General features: G+C 30.8%; 1 protein-coding gene across 6 annotated transcripts in view; it reads right to left on the reverse strand.

Moving 5' to 3' along the window:
• The window catches only part of LOC118179667 (glutamate-gated chloride channel-like), a 683,063-nt gene that overhangs the window by 396,100 nt on the left and 266,113 nt on the right, over positions 1 to 20,850 (reverse strand). Inside the window, exon 2 of one of the 6 annotated variants that reach the window (XM_085825811.1) lies at positions 9,068 to 9,136. The exons of the other annotated variants lie outside the window; for them this stretch is intronic. The gene's annotated coding sequence lies outside the window, so the exon portion shown is untranslated. The remainder of the gene's footprint in view (positions 1 to 9,067; positions 9,137 to 20,850) is intronic. 6 annotated transcript variants of the gene reach the window in all.

Here is a 20,850-nt window from a genome sequence, read left to right on the forward strand (position 1 = left end):
TCGGGGTAAAGGGCAAAATGCCAAATAAATCTCTGATGTGAAACAAACTCAAGAAAAGAGGGAACGCGACTCGATTTCTAAGATTTGGATTGAAAACGACGATAGGGCTTGTTACACAAATTGCACCTTCATAGTCAATTACATGTTCATTGTCATATAAGAGAAAGGAAAAATTGAAATTCTGTAGGATAACTTTGTGATAGAGTTGTAAAGTCAATGATGTTTTTCATCTATTTCTATATTATCATAATAGTGGGCAAGCCCGCCAAATGAGCGGGATATGGCCAAAGCAATATTTATAAGTTCTATGTACTGAAAAACTGAAAATAAAATGAACTATTAATTGAATGTACCACTGTAATTACTAGATGCGACCAAAGCAAAATTTATGACTTCTAAGTACACCTGAAAAGAAAGTGCATGAAAACATTTGAATGTGAATGAAGTCAGTTCATTCTTTCGAAGCAACAGCCAATTCGTAAATAATTTTTTTTGTTGCCAAACAAGGAAGCAAAAACTTTGGACTCTTCAGGTTAATATGTATACGTATGACGTTATGATTTAAATTAAGTGTACTATGACAACTTTTTCTCAATACCAATAAAAGAATTAAAGTGGCAATAACATATAGGGTCAATTACCCTAACCTTAACAAAAAAAAAAAGGTGCCAACAGCAGCTATTTATTTCAAATGCTGACATTAACGAAATATTTTCGACATAGAAGGGCGTCATATGAAATCGCGTGCTTTCTTCAACGTCAGAGCATGACCTTATGTAATAATAATATATTTAATGTTTGGCAACGCTATTTTTATTTCATAGTTTGCAAAACTTGGAAACATTTTATTAACAAACCCTATAATCTGAAAGCGAGCAATGGCAACATATTTCGAAATAAAGCACATTTTTAACTCCAGCTGGTAAGACTATTGCCACTTGGAAAAATGAGCACGAAAATTAGCGTTTTCAGAGTTTCTAATTAATATCTCAGCTGATTAAAGTTGTACGAAGCTGAGAATGGTCGAAATGAATTTCTACGAATTTTTGGAATCCACGTGTGTCCCTCTCGAAACTCAACAGGCGGCGTTCCGGAGGAGATAATGCCCCAAACAAACAAACAAGGAAACGGACAGACGTGCACAGATTTTAAGAAGATAGATAGCAAGGCCCGTATTATGTTCAGTTTAAAACCAGTGTCGATAAATAATTGTCCTAGAATGTCTAAAATATATGATTAATATAAAATGCAATTCTAATCTTCATCAATAATCTTTCGATTGGTAGGAATTTCATCAGTAGTAATCATTATGTTGATAAGGAAAGGATTCATTGTCATCCTATTGAGGTAGCTGTGATCATTTTAGGTATACATTATTCAGAGCATGGTTATATTACGCAAATACATGTAATAATTTTAAACATTTCTGGGCTATATTACGCAGATACAGGTAACAATTTTAAATATTTCTAATATTCAAAGGTACTTGAGTATTTTCATATGTGTTTAGGTGTGTGCTACATTAGAATACACAAAAATGCAAGAAAAAAAATGCGCACAGCGGGTGCACGATGTTTTAAAATATCCATATGTACACTCTATACAAAAAACAAGATGGGACAGTTCTATATCTCCTGTTCTACTGGGCCGATTGACTAAATTTAACTTGAATTTTTCATGCCTCGAAAGCGCGACTTATTATATGTGTATCAGATCTGTATGATATAGCACTGTTATAACATAGGTATTTTGACAGAAAATCGTGTCTTTTATGGAATGAGATACTGAATATATTAATATAAAACGTGTTATATATATAAATAAAATTTTTATTTGAGCGCCGTTTGATATGAGCGCCGTTTTTAGTTATGGTTTACAATTCGGTGATTGGTCAAGAGGCATCTGCTTTAACGGTTACGTAAGATCGCATAATTAATTTGAGCAGTTGAGACTTACAGCGCTATTTTTAGAACAGATAGATGAAGTTCCCAAATGAAATAAAAAATATAAGAATTATATATATAGTTATAGTGAATTAAATCTGGAAGTTTGCTTTCATATTTTTTATCTTACACATATTTCTTCTTATCCATTATTAAAGAATCTCGGGCTAACAACTAAGACAATTAAATATGGCGAAAACATATTTATTTATGAATTAACACGCAAAAAAGGAACAATAAAAGTGAGAGAGATTTTTCTAGCTACATAGTTCGCTCGAAGCGTTCCAACTTCTAACTCTAAGTTCGACTTGTAAAAAAGGAATGCTTATATTTTGGCGAATCTCGCATCACGTGACCTAGAGCAGATGATCCATTTTAAGGGTGACTCATGCCAATTGTTATAAGTTCTTTTATTCAAAATTTCTTAAGATATGTGTGAATTTACATATTGGCATCTTTGTTTTAAGCAGTAATAACGCCAAATGTCGTTTACGGATCTAAAAATAACAGCTATGGTTAAAAAGTATAATATATAGAAAATTACTTTAAATAAGGAACGATGCAGATTTTCTTTATCTCGTGCACGATGAAACGAAATAGGAAAGTAGGCCACCATAAATAAAGAATTTCTGCAAGTGAATTATCTTGGCTTAAACTGAAAAAAGTGCGCCAAGATAAATTTTGGAATTTCTGGGTAATTTTCTCAGTAAATTTTACAAAATTGTATATTTAGGCATTGAGTCGTAGAATCGAAATCTGAAAAAAAAATTGGTATGACATTTCAGAAAAAGATATTCTAAGTTCTGACAGACTTTCTATGTTAGAACTATTGATATAGTATATAAATCTAATATATATATATATATATATATCCAAAGTCGCGTTTTTGAGACATAACAAATGCAAGTTAAATTTCGTCAAACGGCGCTGTAAAACGGACGATATAAAACTGTCTGTACTCTTTTTTTTTCTGCGACGTGTAAGCTGTTTGAAGAAATATCAGCGTCCGTATTTACTAGATTTCTATTAAAAATTAAAATATATTTAATTCATAAAAAGCATCTCGCAAAACTGATCAGATACTTTTACACTCAACAAATTATGTCAAAAAGCAAGGAAGTTCAAACGCCGTGTATTAATTAGGTTCGAAGCTTTGATATTGATTATAAAAGTAATATTTAATATTAACCCTTTTTAAACATATCACTAAAGGGATCTCACAGTTACTATAAAATTCAAAAAGCACAGTTGTTAAACTTTCATTAACTGTTTTAACGTCTTACAGAATACTTTCTTTTAGCTTTCAAAATACGGTCTAATTTTCTCAGCCTGGATTTAATTAACTTTTTATTATTTCTAGACTGGTTTTACTTCAGTTTACTCATATTAGTAATTTCAATAGCTCCTTCAGAGAAATATTTTATTTTCGAATTTTGTGTTCCATATTTTGAGTTTTAGAGTTTAATAGAGTTTAGACCTGGATAACGATTGAAAATTTTGCACGAATTAATCTGCTGTCAGAATCTCGCACTTATTAATGTATTTATTGATGATGAAGGTTATTGTTGTACTCAGAATTTCAGATTTCATTTAAAATTATGATTATATTTCTACTGATCAATAAATAAACTTTAGATTATAATTTCAAATATCGTAACTTGGACTTAACATTTTTCCACTGTTTGAACTAAATTAAATTTCGAAATTCTTCTTAGAAGTCTCTTTAAGTCAGAAAATGACCACCCTCACCAAAGCTATTACATTAGCTTTGGCCAGCAAACATCATTTTTTCCTAACATTCAAAATCTTTATTCCTTTCAGATTTTGGAAAAGAAACTTGAAATCTCTTTATTTTACAGATGCAGAACAATTTCCTTTCCACTGTTAAATATACCAGGCCGATAACATTACTATTTTGATAGCACTTGGATTAACAAGTGCTTTACATGCATGATCATTAAAATTCTGATGCAAATATGGCAACATCCAGTCTCCAATTATTTTGATTATTATTTCCCGAAAACGTTGCATTGCATTCTACAGGAAAGCTTTAATGATGTTACAAGGCTTCTTTCATTGTTGAGTTCTGTCATGCTCTAATTCACCTTAATATATAAAAAAAAAAGAGTTAAATGCATAAAATTAATCGTTTCTTTTTAATTATTTTTCTTCCTTTTTAACTATAAAGCAAGAATTAATTTTCAAATTTTCAGTAGCATCTTTTTAGACCCATGACAACAAAGTGATGAAATAACATAAATTTTTAATTTTATCTACGGATTCAGGCAGGTAATTTTATGGATGCTGCCTATTCAGTGAAAAATTATTCAGTGAAAAATAATTCCATAAATTTGCATAATATATTTTCTACATGAAATTGTATTTGCAGCTCTGACAGTATTCGTAAATATTTATGATAATTTTATCCACTACAAAGAAGAGATGCTTATTTTTTCAAAAAACACGCTTTTTATGAAAGTATGCTATTTAAAAGCATACTTCAAAGAAATACTCATTTTATATTTGTAGTTGAATTGCATTTAAATATTTTCACGTTCACTTTTGTGAGACATTGTAGTTGCAAAGTAAATCTGAATAACGTAAAAATGTAATTTTCTTCAAAATATGGGAAACACTGTGTATAAAACGAACATTATTTTCAATCCATCTAACAAGATAATGATAATTCGTTCTACCAAGAGCCTTCTAAATCCTTTCCAGAAATAAATTTTGTCAAATCAAAATCAAACATTTTTTTAAAAGTAAATTTATTACATTTATTTGAAAGTTCTAATAACAAAAAATATCAGACAATGAGAAGCCTAAAATGGCATAAGGGTATGACATAGAGTCGGGCCACTTTTACAAAATGATCCTTAAAATCGTCAAATTTAGCAATTTTACAGTTTTGTACAACTATTATTTTCCATATTACACATATCTAGGACTAGTCCTTATAATGGTGAAATGTTCAGTATATATTAGAAAAATGAAAATAGGTGGCATTGGTTCAATGAAGGAAACCGGGTGCCTTCATTGAGCTGGGGAGTTTCTATGAATGGGCCAGTAGCTATTTTCTTTCTAATATAGTATCATCTTAATACAAGTCAATAAAATGTTTAAAACTATTTTGAGCATGATTCAAAAATATAAAACGCTGGTGAAAACCTAATACAGGCCATTGAAAATACGTTGAAACACACTGATAACTTCGCATTATTCACGAGGAATCAGGAGATGAATTCATAAAATACACCTAATGCGAGAATATAAGAAATAACATTGAATTTCATTTATTAGGACCAATTTAATGAAAATGAGGATTTGAGGGTAATTTCTAGTTAGGCTAGTATGAAAATAACAATAACTATAACCTGAAAATTTTAAAATAGCATAAAATAATTATTAAGCCTACTATTAAAATTACGCTATAAATCTTACTCAAATTACTGCATCAATTCTTGATGGGTTAAATTGCAGTTTTTGCAATAATACATTTTTATTCCCTTTATACACCAGCACATTTCTCATGAACTCACACTTTACAGGATAGACACTGAAGCATGTCTTCCTTGAAGTCATCACAACAGGTAGCACAGAACCATGAATCCTCGTTGGAATTGGTAGGCATATTTACTGAAAGCAATGAAAATTAAGCTTTCAACTCTCTTCTCCAATCAAGAAATTTGGAGGCGTCTTTTCACAGCGTTGGCCACGATTTGATAAGGTTAACATCAAAATCAGAGATGTACTGCAGAAAAGCACAAAGCTATTATCAGATCGCAAAATATGTAGCGTATATTATAAATTTAACGTCGGATTCAGCTAAAGTCTCTAACAAGTATTCATTACTGAAAATTCTTGCTGAGAACAACAGTAAAATTATGCTACCCTACCACTGAATAATTTTCTGACTTAATTTCTACACTATGCATGTTCCTTACTCTATTTATTGTACAGATACAATTTTAAAAGAGCAAATAGGCATAACTTATTCAAGAAGTAATGTAAATCATTGCGATCATTTCAATAACATATTTATTTTAAGTAGAAATTAAGGATACTCAGGTTTAGATTAAAGTTAGATTAGTAGCTTATAATTATTTTTATAACAAAGAAAATGAGATCATTATGTAATTATAAATTTAATTAATCCTGAAAGTCTTTTACTAAATCAGATATAGTGACATTTTATTCTTGAACTTAAAAAAGTTACAAAATATTAGCCTCGATATGGTTTCCATGGTTGGGCCATCAGAGCGTTCATAGCAAGGCAGGCTGGATAATTGAAGGAATACGGAATACGTCCGTAATTCAGTTATAGCAAAGCAAACAACCATTGTATACAGCCAAATAACGCTAATTGAACAGAATTTTATCATGAGATAAAATATCAGACAATGAGAAGCCTAAAATGGCATAAGGGTATGACATAGAGTCGGGCCACTTTTACAAAATGATCCTTAAAATCGTCAAATTTAGCAATTTTACAGTTTTGTACAACTATTATTTTCCATATTACACATATCTAGGACTAGTCCTTATAATGGTGAAATGTTCAGTATATATTAGAAAAATGAAAATAGGTGGCACTGGTTCAATGAAGGAAACCGGGTGCCTTCATTGAGCTGGGGAGTTTCTATGAATGGGCCAGTAGCTATTTTCTTTCTAATATAGTATCATCTTAATACAAGTCAATAAAATGTTTAAAACTATTTTGAGCATGATTCAAAAATATAAAACGCTGGTGAAAACCTAATACAGGCCATTGAAAATACGTTGAAACACACTGATAACTTCGCATTATTCACGAGGAATCAGGAGATGAATTCATAAAATACACCTAATGCGAGAATATAAGAAATAACATTGAATTTCATTTATTAGGACCAATTTAATGAAAATGAGGATTTGAGGGTAATTTCTAGTTAGGCTAGTATGAAAATAACAATAACTATAACCTGAAAATTTTAAATGTTATTAGTAACAACTAAAACGCTATTAACGACTCACTCATATCTATACTTTACATTGGTAAATTAGAAGAATGTACAAAAATGTTATCTTCTTGTAAAGGAACCTTGTTTGAATAAGGATCAATTCCCAATCAAGATGGCAGTTTTCAAGCTTTATGTATGCTTCAAGCTAAACAGTCAACAGGTATAGCCCACTATTAATAATTAGAAATAATGGAGGGGAGTCACCAAAGGAGCCGGCCCGTCGATAGCAACCTTACCCTTAGATTTTACAGCTTCCTTATTATGTTTATAAGGAAAATTAAACATGATTCAAACACAAAACTTAACAACATTTCTATGCAATGCACAAATATTATATATTATATTTCAAGGTAAAATCAAGGTAATTGACTTATAATTTTTATCTCAGGACACCTTTCTAGAAAACAAATAGTGTTGCATGCAAAAGAATTCATCGAAATTCTAACGTATTTACATCTACTATTCATATTCCAATATTAGTAGTAATATATGTATTTTTTGTTTTAATACGATGCTTGAATGTGAAAATTATGTAATTTTCTAATAATATAGCTCCAAAAGATGAACTGCCGAAGTCGTGTAATATAAGTAGTAGGAGTCTTGTTCTATTTCACAGCTTGAATGAGATGCTTTCATTAAAGTATCCATCCAACTAAGTTATAATCGTGAATTTTGTTGAATATTTCAAAAAATTGTATTACTTTATTTTAAAGCTCATACATTTAATTTCCCAAAATTTCTTTTATTTTGTCTCTCCAGTCGTTAATATGGCTGTTCTTGTCCCATGCCGTGAACCGTAGTTTCTCTTTAAGAAGTCGGAAGCTGATGTCTGAAGGTACACAGACTACTCTAAATAGCTTTTAAATGAGAATTTTTCATTTGAATATTTTTGCTGATGTTCTGAAGATGATTTTGAACTTTTCAGTTTGTTATTAAGAGCTAGAAAGTAAGTTTGGATTTGCAATTTAATTTTTATATTTGGCAACTTGTTTTTCGTTATGCTTATGTTTACATTCCATTAAACTTACGTTTTGAAAACGTGATTTTTTTCCATTTTTCTGTCACGAAAAAAAACCTTAACTTAACCTTATATTACTGTAGTAATGTTATGAAACTTTTCTCAAATATTCTATGAAATGCTGGGAATTAAATGAGCTAAAATTAGATTTATGTACATATCTAACATTTTGTCAGAACATTTTATTTCCCCCCAAAATAGCTATTGTATGTACTCAAAGAAGTACATTTAACATAAAGTTTATTTTATCAATTGGATTTTAGTCCATTTAATTCCTTAGACCTTGATAATTATAAGTGACAAAGAAAAACATTGATTAACATTTTTGTGGAAACATGTCTAGCAATTCTGAAATTTAACACATTTTTAACCTAAAATGTAAAGAAATGTCAAAAATATACATTGATAACATGTTTGTCCCCTGTTTCTATCATTTTAAGTATCATCTGCTAGATAACACCAATAATAGATTTATTTATTGTTAATATATTATAATTTATAATAGATTATAATTGATTTAATTATAACCGATTATAATTGATTTATAATAGATTACATTTTTAATAGATTATAATTATTTATTAACACCAATAATACCTTAAGGATTTTGTCCTCCCCTCCCCCTCCGCATCTGACTTCACAATAAGTCCTTTTCTTATAACAAATACTCAAATAAGCAGAGAATATTTGCATCTTTAAGCATAAAAGTATTTGCATCTCTGCCATGATCAAATAATCCAACGCACTCCAAATTTTGCTAAAAATAGAAGATAAATTATGTATGTTAGCAGACAAAAGAGCATAAATCATACATTTAGGCAAAAACAATAAGTGCGAATATTTGCCGTTGTTCTTTACACTTAATATGTTTCACAAACTATTATCAATCAACAAATGGACTGTATTCCTACACTTTTATTAAATTACACTTGTCAGCGATGCAAAATAATTGATACAAAATAAGCGAGCCATTCTACATGGCTGTCACAAACACAATTCTATCAATCAATTATCTTGTTGCCACACATAAAGTTCAAAACTAAAGGAAGAAAAGCAAAAGGAATTTACGCTGTTTGCAACAATAAAATGAAGCAAACGATACTCACATAAACATCCTGGCCCTCATTGAAATCCCAGGGGATTTCAACAGTTGGAGCATTTTGAAACTTCTTAGTCTGTAATAAAAGATAAACATAAGAAAAATAATACAAAATATTATATGCGAAGCAGTTCATAGTTTTTTAGTCTGAATAGGAAGAGGACACAATTTCACGATTGGTTGTTTTATGACACCATGACCAGTTTTAATACTAGCAACTCTGACTCTTTGATCTGAGCCCGGATGAACAGCAATTATTCTCCCTAACCTCCATTTAAGAGGCGGAAGGTTGTCTTCTTTGATGAGGACTAAGTCATTGACTTCTAAATTGTTTTGACATTTTTGCCATTTAGGTCTTTGTTGAAGCTGAGACAGGTATTCTCGACTCCATCTTTTCCAGAAGTGCTGAAAAATAAACTGTCTCACATGCCATCTGTCAATGTGATTGAAGGAACTATAATTTAGGTCTGGTTCAGGTATGGCAGTTAAAGACGTTCCTATTAGGAAATGACCAGGTGTTAATGCAGTTAAATCATTTGGATCAGCCGATGTTGGACACAATGGCCTAGAGTTCAGACAAGCCTCAACCTGCGCTATCAAGGTCTGAAATTCCGGATAGGTCAGCACAGTATCACCAACAGTCCTTTTTAGATGTATTTTCATTGACTTTACTGCCGATTCCCATAGTCCACCAAAATGGGGAGATGATGGCGGGTTGAATATCCATTTTATTTCCTCTAAAGACAAAAATTTGTGAATTTCTTGATTTTGCTTACATTGCAAAAAACATTTTCTGATTTCTTTGTCTGCACCTTTAAAGTTAGTACCGCAGTCACTATAAATCTCAAATGGTTTCCCTCTTCTTGCAATAAATCGTTTCAATGCACTTAAAAATGCCATTGTTGACAAATCTTCTACCACTTCAAGATGTACTGCCTTGATTACAAAACACACAAATAAGCATACGTAATATTTAAATGATTTTTGTCCACGTCCTGCACGATGTTTAATCATGAACGGTCCAGAAAAATCTATTCCAGTTCGAGGAAATGGTCGTGATTGTGTTACTCTAGATTCCGGTAGATCAGCCATTATTTGACTTGCAGTTTTAGCTCTAAGTTTACAACACGTAATACAAGATTTCACTACTTTTCGGATAGCAGATCTAGCAGCTATGATCCAAAATTGCTGTCTAATTAAAGATAGAAGAAGTTCCGGTGCTGCATGCAGATATTTGACATGAAAGTGTCTAATTATGATTTCTGTCAGATTGTGTTTTGAAGGTAATAAGATTGGATGTTTTTCATTTTCTGATAGTTGCGTATTTTTCAGTCTTCCTCCTACACGTAACACTTTGTTGTCATCTAAAATTGGACACAAGCTAAGGAGGTTGCTGTTTGTAGGTAAGTCCTTTCCCAACTCCAAACATTGAATTTCTTTAAAAAAGTGAAATCGCTGTATTATTCGGACAATACAGAAAGTTGCAGCTCGAATTTCATTACTAGATAAAAAAGACGTATTTCTTTCTAGATATGCTACTTTAGAATTCGATATGAATCTGAATATCCAAGCAAATATGCGTTGTAACTTTGGAAATGAAGATATATTTGATATAATAGCAAGTTCCTGTACAGGTTCAGAAACTACAAATGAGACTGTTTTACGTGCATCTGGTAATGCCTCTTCATCTATAAGAATATTTTTAGATAAGGCAATCTCACTGCACTTTAACCAAGAAGGACCATTCCACCACAATTGATGAGATAATAGTTCTGCAGGAAATAATCCACGTGAAGCACAATCAGCTGGATTTTCCTTTCCATCAACATGACTCCAGTTCTCAGGTGGTAAGATGGATTGTATTTCAGAAACTCTATTGGATACGAATACTTGCCATTTTTTAGGATCTGACCTTAGCCATGACAACACGATTTGTGAATCACTCCAAGCTTGCACTAAATCAAAATTTATAACTAATGCAGCTTTTACAGACTGAATTAAGCGTGCCAATAACACTGCTGCACATAATTCCAGTCTTGGAATCGTAATAGATTTTAATGGTGCTACACGAGTTTTAGCTGTTACGAGTTTAACATTAATGTCAGAGTTATTGCAAGTTTTGATATAAATAACTGCTGCATAACCTCTTTCAGACGCATCACAAAATCCGTGAAGTTCACATCGAAAATAATCAGGTAGCAGAATTTTCCTAGGTATATTTATAGAATTCAAAAGTTTAACTTCTCTACATAGATTTCTCCAATTTCGATCAATCTCTTCTGTTACAGGATCATCCCATGATAACTGTAATTTCCACAATTGCTGAAGGATCATTTTAGCGAGACGGAGTTATCCACCCCAATGGATCGAATAGTTTTGCTACGAATGACAAAATAATCCTTTTAGTCGGAACACTTTGATACTCTATTACACCGACATTACATTTGAATTCATCATTGTCCGGATGCCATTCCAATCCCAGAACTTTCAATGGTTTGTCTTCTATTACACGATGAATATTGTCACTATCTGTGTTTGTTAAGCCAGAGGTTTTTAACAACGACGGTTCACTTGTCGACCATTTGTGAAGCTCAAAGCCACCACTTTTTAGCAGATGTTGCAATTCTTCTATCAATGCAATACCTTCCGAACTATCTTTTACACCAGTTAACATATCATCAACATAAAAATCTCTTCAAACTATATTCTTTGCCTTTGGAAAGTTCAATCCTTCATCAATCGCTAACTGACTCAACACTTTGGTTGCAAGATATGGAGCAGCTGCAGTTCCATATGTAACTGTTTTCAAACGACAAACTTGTATTTGCTTATATGGGCTATCTCTCCATAATATTCTCTGAAAATCTCTATCTTTTTCATGAACCTTTATCTGTCTGTACATCATTTTAATATCAGCGGTTATTGCAATGTTATGAAGTCTAAATCTTAGTAAAATACAAATTAAGTCATCTTGTATTTTTGGGCCTATCATTAGTGTATCATTTAAAGAAACACCTGTGGTTGTTTTAGCGCTCGCATCGAAAACAACTCTCAATTTTGTTGTTAAGCTAGAGTCCTTCAACACGAAGTGATGTGGGACATAATAGTGTTTATTCTCTAATTCATAATCTGTGTCTGGCACTAATTCTACGTGTTCTAGTGAAAAGTACTCTTTCATAAACTGAATATACTGGTTGTAAATTTCTTTCATAGATAACAGCCTCTTCTCCAAGTATTGAAATCTTCTGTACGCCATTTCACGGGAGTCACCTAGAATATCTCTATTATGTTTGAATGGTAATGCAACTGAATAACGAGCTGATGTGTCTCTAAAATGCGAGTTTTTAAAATGTTCTTCACAAAGTTTTTCTTCATTTGTTAAAGGTTGTACATTTGGAAACTTTTCTCACTCCCAGAAAGAATTTACTAACTCATCTGTATTTGTATTCAAATGATTTACATATACTGGCTCAAAATTTGTAGATTCAAAATTTGTAGTACCCGAAATTATCCATCCCAACCTCGAATTTAGAGCAAATGGTAGATCAGGACCACGTTTGACAATTTCTCCCGTCATTAAATGCAGAAATACATTTACTCCAAATAAAATGTCAACTGGTTGTGACTTGTAAAATAATGGATCAGCTAATTGTAAATCACTGAAGTTATCGAAGATGATTGATGGCAAAGATACATAGGGAATGTTATCTGTCACCTTGTCCAGTACAAACGCTGATGTTGATACACGAATATCACTTTTAAAATGAGAAGTGAATACTAAATCGACTTCCCCATTACTTATAGTATTAAATTCTCCTAAACATGATACAGAAATGGAATTATCTTTCACTCGTAATCCTAATTTCTTCACACAATCCCTTGAAATAAATGATCTCTGAGATCCAGTGTCACATAAACATCTACACTTCACAAATTGTTGCTTAGAATTTTGAACTTTTATTAAAGCAGTACACAATAAAATGTGACTGGTTTGATTACCTTTTGCATTCGAATCATAATGAGAGGCACAAACTGTGGCTGAAACGTCCTTAGGACTCGTTAATTCATCTCTTTTAATGATAGATTGCGTAGGCGGAGATATACTGTTTAACTGAGTTTTATTCTTTGAATTATTTACAATATGCAAAATACTGTGATGCTTCTTAAAGCAATGTTGACATGTATTTAAACTCTTGCATTTTTTGAGCAAGTGCATATTAGATAAACAATTAAAACAGTAACGATTAGATTTTACAAATTCTATCCTTTGCTGAACCGACAAATTTAGAAATTTCGAACATTTGGCTAAACTATGATCTTCTTTACAATAACCACAACCCAAAGTAGCAACCAGAACATTATTCTTATTTTGAAACACAGATTTAGGTACCTTATTACTTGTTGATTTGCTATTTTGAAGTGTTCTTGCATAGTTTTTTAGGAATTCAATTAAAGTCGTAAGTTTTGGAATTTCATTAGATTTTAACTGACGTTCCCACCATAATTTTGTAGCAGGGTCTAATTTTTGCAAAATTAAATAAGTCATTAAAGTGTCACCAAAATTATCAATGGTTTGATTCAATACTTCTAAAGAACGAATTATTTCATTAATATTGTCAACTAAATTTAAAATAGCAAATGCTGATTCATTTTGAATAGTTGGTAAACTTAAAAAACATTTAATATATGCAAAAATTTGTTCTCTCTTATTTGAATATCTTTCGTCTAACAGATTCCATGCTATTTCAAAATTACAATCCGAAATTTGAATGGTTTGAATAATGCGATATGCTTCACCTTTCAACGAAGCCTTCAAATACTGCAATTTTTGAGCATTAGATAAATTTGTATTATTTCTTACACAAGCACTGAAAAGATCTTTAAAAGCTATCCATTCTGTAATATTACCACCAAAAGTCGGTAATGTTAACTTGGGTAATTTAATATTGTCAAGAACCTGTTCTCAAATTACACCATTAGAATTTTTATTATTTTGATTTTTTAATATTTTTTCACCTTTAAATTTCCACACATAAATTTTATCTGTGTACTCCTGAACATTATCTATTTCGTTTTCTAATTCTTTAGTATCTGTAATTAAACTTTCGATTTCAGAATCAAGCTTCCTTAACTCAGTTTCTTTTTGTTTCAATAATTCGACACATTCCTCTAGTTCTATTAAATTAATTTCATCTGCAGTTAAAATAGTTTCAATTTTCTTTACATAATTAGTAACACTCCTGCGTAAGACCGCTCTTTTTGTTTTAAAAGTTATAAGTTCACTCATAATTGATCAATTCAAAAACAGAAATTGTTCTTAAATCACTTAACACTATTATTAAAATGAAATCGAATTCTATGTTGTATTACAACATTGTTCTTAAAATTTAACAATAAATTAAACGAATTTTTGTTCAAAATCCACTTACCTCACAAAGTGGATAATTTTTACAAACTATATACATATTTGCGTTGTTAGAATACACTTAGAACAGTCACTATCTTCACTAGCTCTCCGGCTAGACTTTTGACCAACAATATGTATTCTAGTAAAACTTAATATGTTTCACAAACTATTATCAATCAACAAATGGACTGTATTCCTACACTTTTATTAAATTACACTTGTCAGCGATGCAAAATAATTGATACAAAATAAGCGAGCCATTCTACATGGCTGTCACAAACACAATTCTATCAATCAATTATCTTGTTGCCACACATAAAGTTCAAAACTAAAGGAAGAAAAGCAAAAGGAATTTACGCTGTTTGCAACAATAAAATGAAGCAAACGATACTCACATAAACAGCCGTCTTAAATAGATTAAGACCAGGCTAGACAAATATTAGTTGATGAAACTTCAGATTATCTAAATCTACATATGGAATAAAACTATGCAAAATATAAATTTGTGTACGACTATTGAATAATAGATTATACAGTTGTAGGATGAATACTAAAATATACTCAATTAGAGGTAAATTATGCTCAGAATTACAGAATAATAATAAACGTCTTAGGGTAAAATATTACAAATGTAGAGGAAAAATAATTTGAATTGAAGAAATAAAGTGTTTACAGGAAATAAATTATAAAAATTTACCTTCGGATATTTTTTTTGTTACGGCTTAAGACTTTAGAAATATTAGGACAAAGCATACATGATATAAATGAGTCATATTGCACTTCAGTTGACTTCGATATATTAGTTCGGTGTGTCTCACTTAAATAGTTAACCTGTAGCAGAAATTTTTATTTTGTACGATTCATTAATTGGACAAAGTGAAAAAGACATCGGTATTTCTACAGAAAAATTATTTAAAATATTTACATGATGAAGATAGGTAAAGTTAATTTATGCATTTAAAAAATAAACTAAGAGAGTATAATTCAAACCCACAGATCAATTTTTATTATTTCCATTTCTCAATATTCTACAGATTTACTACTCTATTTTGTTAAATGATTCGTATTAAGTTAATATTAGCTGCTGAAATTATGAAATTGGTTATCATTAACAACAGTTTCCATCGATTGAACGTTAAAAGAAAAAAAAAATAATTAAAATCTAGCTTTATAAGAACTGAATTCATTGAAATGCAGCGGTATCTCGGTATATGTGATTAATTCAGAATTTTGGACTTATACCAAACTGAACGTATATCGAACGAACTTTTCTAATAAGAAAAGAAGATAAAATAATTAATCTGTTCTTATAAAAAATGCTATAGCTATTATTATCATAAGATTGTTTAAAACTAAATTACAAATTCAGTATGTGTAATATAGTTTATATACACAAATGAAAATTTAAAAAATTTATTTATCTCTTTTTATCTGTCAGGTCCCTACTCGGACCTTGTTGAAGATCACCAGGTCTGACTTTTATTAAAAATCTATTTAAAGAAAAATGCTCCTGTTTTTTTCTATGGGATGTTCGGGAAAAATTCTTGTTTGGTCATTCCATACAGTTTTGTTGGCTTGTGAGCACTGCAGGGACGGTACTTCTGAGGAAAGTTTCACATCCATTTATTCAGCAAAGATTTGGCATCAGAGGTTGGCGCATATTTATTATCTCGCTTTTGAACAAAATTGATTGCTGAATATTTTCGAAAGAGGTAAAACATGTGGGGCAAATAATTGTCATTCATCGAAATTATGTCTTATTGACAACTAATTTAGTATACCAAACAAACATTTTCGTTTTCGAACAAGACGTATATTGAGTTGGACTTATTCTACAACGAACGTATACCGAGGCAACAATGTAAATTTTCACAACAGTATAATAGTTTCCTTATTTTATAGCTATGTATATGATATCTTTACAATATTGTGAATAGTAATAATGAATTAGAGTCTGGAAGCTTTAAATATCTAGCTACGGTTCTAGTTGACAAGTTTGCGTGTTGGTTACAAAAATTCTGAAGCAATTCTAAAGCACATAATATGATTACATTAGCAGCTAATTATTATGCTAAGGAAATTCAGTCTACTATAAATTCCTAAAATTGTTTCCAGTTGCATGTTTCCATGTCTGATAAGAAGAATAAATTTATCTAGTCGAAATAAATTTCAGTAGAAGAAGAAAATTTTCATTTGGATCCATATAATTAATATATTTCAATGAAAAAGCATTATGACACGTTTTAAAAACCCAAAAATGTTTCCTCATTTCTTTGATTCTACAGCGCATCCCTTACTTTTAGTCCCACGAAAATAAGGAAAAAATTCTTTGCTTCTAAGAAAATTAAATGAGTCAAATTAAACACTAACACATATGTAGCAAATATTCCTTTAATAATCATATTTTTATTTATTAAAACAATAGCATTTTTGTGTAAATTAGTAATTTATAAATAATAATGCTTCAAAATTGAGGAATATCTGCGATTATAAGACACCATGTTTCTGAAGCGCATCCTAGTTTTAGCGACGTTTTTATGGAGAGAAAAGATTCATCTTATATTTGAAAAAATAATGATAAAAAGTGGGAAGCGGTAATTTTAGAAATCGGAAGAAAACTTTATTTATAATTGTGCAAACTCTTCTTTAATTCAACTGTAAGGGTTAATATTTTTATGCTAGTACATACAATTTCTGCTTTTATAACTTTTATATCGTTTTTAGGCAGGGTTTCAATAAGATGCATTATAATAGTATACTGTGCTAAGACACTGAAGCAATAGTATACTGAAGAAATGCTAAAAATATTTCAGAAGCAGTATTTTTTTAAGGTAGAGTTAACATGAAGTTATGATGGCATATCGGAAGAACGAATATTTAGATATATCAGCATAGCCGATTGAAGGGCAAGGTAAACTGAACTGTTAAATATTACTGATCAAGGAGTTTCTTATTCGCATTTATTTTCATTCATTTGTTCTGATAGTATATAGTGCATCAGTAGTAGAAAACTGAATTATAGTAAACTTGATAATTTTCATTAATGTTTACAGTATTCACATTAATTTGATATTTTTCTTTATATTACACGGCAATTAAATGTTCTAATTTCTTGGACTATGTTAAAATTTAAGGCAATAAAAATTCAACATAAAAATGCTTGCAAAATGACAAAATGCAATTTCGAATTCCTTATATGTGTATATGTAAAATTAATCTCAGTATTGATTTATGTGCAGAGCTGTTTACGAAGATAACCTGCAGGAACAATAAAAACTGCTTAAAGAAAGCAGTAGTTATCTGTGTTATTCCACGATGTTTCTAAAATGTTAACTAAGCAGTAGATATTGTGTGGCTCGTGGCGTCGGCACACACCTCATATTGGCGCTTACATGCCCAGATATTTGCCACCAGCCAACACAAGATTGCGCCTGTCGTTGGCAGTATTACTTTGCTCAGTTCCGCCCCCAATTTTGACACGAGGCACTCGGGGCCACGGGTCCGATGGGTCTCCGACCCTTCTTTGCCTACTCTCAACGTTTTGAGAGGACTTTCGGCTCCAAGCATATATACGGAGTGCCCCGTGCCGCAGAGACACTGTACGTTTACAAGCATACATACTTTCTGTGGAATTCGAACGCAGGCCCTTCGGTACAGCAGTCAGAGACGCAAACCACTATCCTGGTTGGGGGGAGAGCGATACAAATATTAACTGTAACTAATGCAAGATTTCTCTGGAAAAAGAGTAGACTGTTGGAATACAGATTATAATTTTCGAGGTCATGAGTTTCAATATTATTGCGGTAGTATCTATAGAAGATAATGTTTTTGTAAAACCACAGTTAAATACAAGATCAGCTACTTCAAGGATTAGTTAATGGATGGTTACCTTACCTGTCATAAGAAGGCTTGGTTTACCTTAAATTATCCTTTTTATTGACAGTTTTTTATTTTCTATAATACCCTTACACAATACCCATAATGAAACATTAAACAATAAGCTGTTGTAAAAATAATTTCTAAGTGAAAACAAAGTTGGATAGAAGTTCGTAAACTAAGATAATATTAAGTAAGCATAAATTGCGAATTCTATCATAGTAACTAATCAGATGTGAGAAAACTCATTCAGAGCATCAAATATTTTCAATGATTCACGTTAAAATAGTTTGAATACGTCAATTAAAGCATTTCTATCATTAACTTTAAGTTGTTAAGCTACATAAAGTTTAACAGTAGTAAAATTTATTATCAGATTTCTTGTCGCTGATAATATTTCAAGGGCAAGATGAGCTTCTGAAAAGGAGACAAAGTATAGAATATGTAATAAGGCAAGAGAAGGCTAAATATTAAAAAACAATTATTTTTTTATTATGAAATTAAAATCAAATAAATATGAAACATTCAAAGACGGATACTGGTGGCAATTTGTTCTTTATTACCCTGAAATTATAATAATAATATTTCAGTATTACTCAAATGTATTACAGTTATTAGATTTGAATATGCCAGCAGAATTCAAACAGAATATTCTTTGCTTGCTTCGGGTAAAGATAAGACTTAAAACAAATATCTATGAAACATTTCTTAATAAAAATTATTCTTGAAAGCAGACAGTTTTCGAACACAATATGTACATGAACACATTAAAAAACATTAAACGACTGAATATTTCTTGAACGAATGAACACAGATACATGGTTCCAGTTAAAAAATTAATGAAATAAAAAGGCCCTCAGGCTATAAAAGTTTTGAATTTATGATCTCCATTTTTTGTTCATATACAAAACCGAAATTTTCCTGCATGCCCATTGAAAAAACGTCACTATAGACTGTTTTCTTCTTTAAAATGTCTTTTTTAAAGTAAAGAAGAATTTATTAACTGTAAATTTCCTTCTAAAAGATGCTTGTAACAATTCGAATTTTTCATGAATTGAAAGATAATACGTGACTAAGACTAAGTCTATATTCTGAGAAATTTACATTGATTAATTTCTTAAAATGTATCAAAGAATACTTTAAGAGATACTGAATCGTGCAGTCCTTTATGAAATACTATCCTATGGTACTTAAAGAGATTGTATGTTTTTAAATATACTAATAAAGCTGATGAATCCAAACTGCATTGCTTTGTGAAAGGTTTTTAAACGAATGGATGAGATGATTTTTAGTTCTGAGAAATATGAAGACGATTTAATGCTAACCATTGTTTTAAATGCATTATACTCCACTACAAGACATTAGTTGATAAAAATAAAGTAGTTTTTGTCCCAGGAAACGAATATTTATTCTCAAACATACCTATTGTTTCCCAGTTTTTCCATTTGGCATTAGTGTTTTTTTACAAACTAATAACCATCTTTCGAAATAAATTATTCTTATCTATCTTGAAAAAGATTCGAAGACCTCAGTGCTTGATTACCGCTTAGGCATAACCGCCCATGACTTACAGCCCCTTGTTGTAGGAGTCACCAAATCTTGCTGTTAGTTATCTTATCCTTCTTTTTATTTCAGAGAAACCAAAGTAAATGAGTATGTGGGAGCCTGTAAAGGAAAGCCGCAAACTGTATTAATTTAGACCTGGAATAATTATGACATCTTCTTTCACCAGTCATACCAAAAACACACTTTCAAAAGATTTTTTGTTTGTTATCTGATTCTGCGGATATATTAACGCAGCAGTATTTCGTGTGATATTCATAAGATTTCTAGTAATATTTAATAACATAAATTCTAGTATTTTTTTTTAAAGTTAAGTCATTTCATGCTTAAGAGAATTTGTCTCAGTACATTTATAAATAAATACACTATTTATTTGTAAATGTTCTCCCTAGCCTTTTAGGTTCTAAAAATCTTTTAACTATTACATAATTTTCTTCTTCCTCAAAGTATTCATAAAACGAGCTGCACAAAATTTCAAAATGGATTCGTCCACATTTTGGTCGTGGATTTTGTATGCGTGGGTACTAATTGATAAAGCAATAATAGTGAATTTGGGATTCTAGGGCTTCGGAGGCAAAACTTCATCTGTTAGAGGGTTAATTTCGCACATACAGATAAATAAGTCTTGAAATATAATTTATTTAAATTATTACATCATGTACTAAATACTTGTATGAGCTTCTAATGATATTTTACGTAGAGACTTTTAACTCAAAGAGTGGAAACGATCGATAAAACGAGAAAATACTTGAAAGGATGCAAAGTCAGAAACGTTTGGAGACCTGCGTTTTGCTGATTTAATCTAATAAGACAAGGATAAAGGAATACTTTTTGCTATCTAAAAGCATTTTGTGTTCTGAAAAAGAAGAATTTTCGAGAGATGTCTTACATTCTAAAATAAAATTTATTGGAATAAAGAAAGACAGGAAAGTAAGCTGTAGGAA

Source organism: Stegodyphus dumicola, chromosome 1 (genome assembly GCF_044657685.1).
Source record: "Stegodyphus dumicola isolate Sdum_Otavi_A_Nest chromosome 1, ASM4465768v1".
NCBI lineage: Eukaryota > Metazoa > Arthropoda > Arachnida > Araneae > Eresidae > Stegodyphus > Stegodyphus dumicola.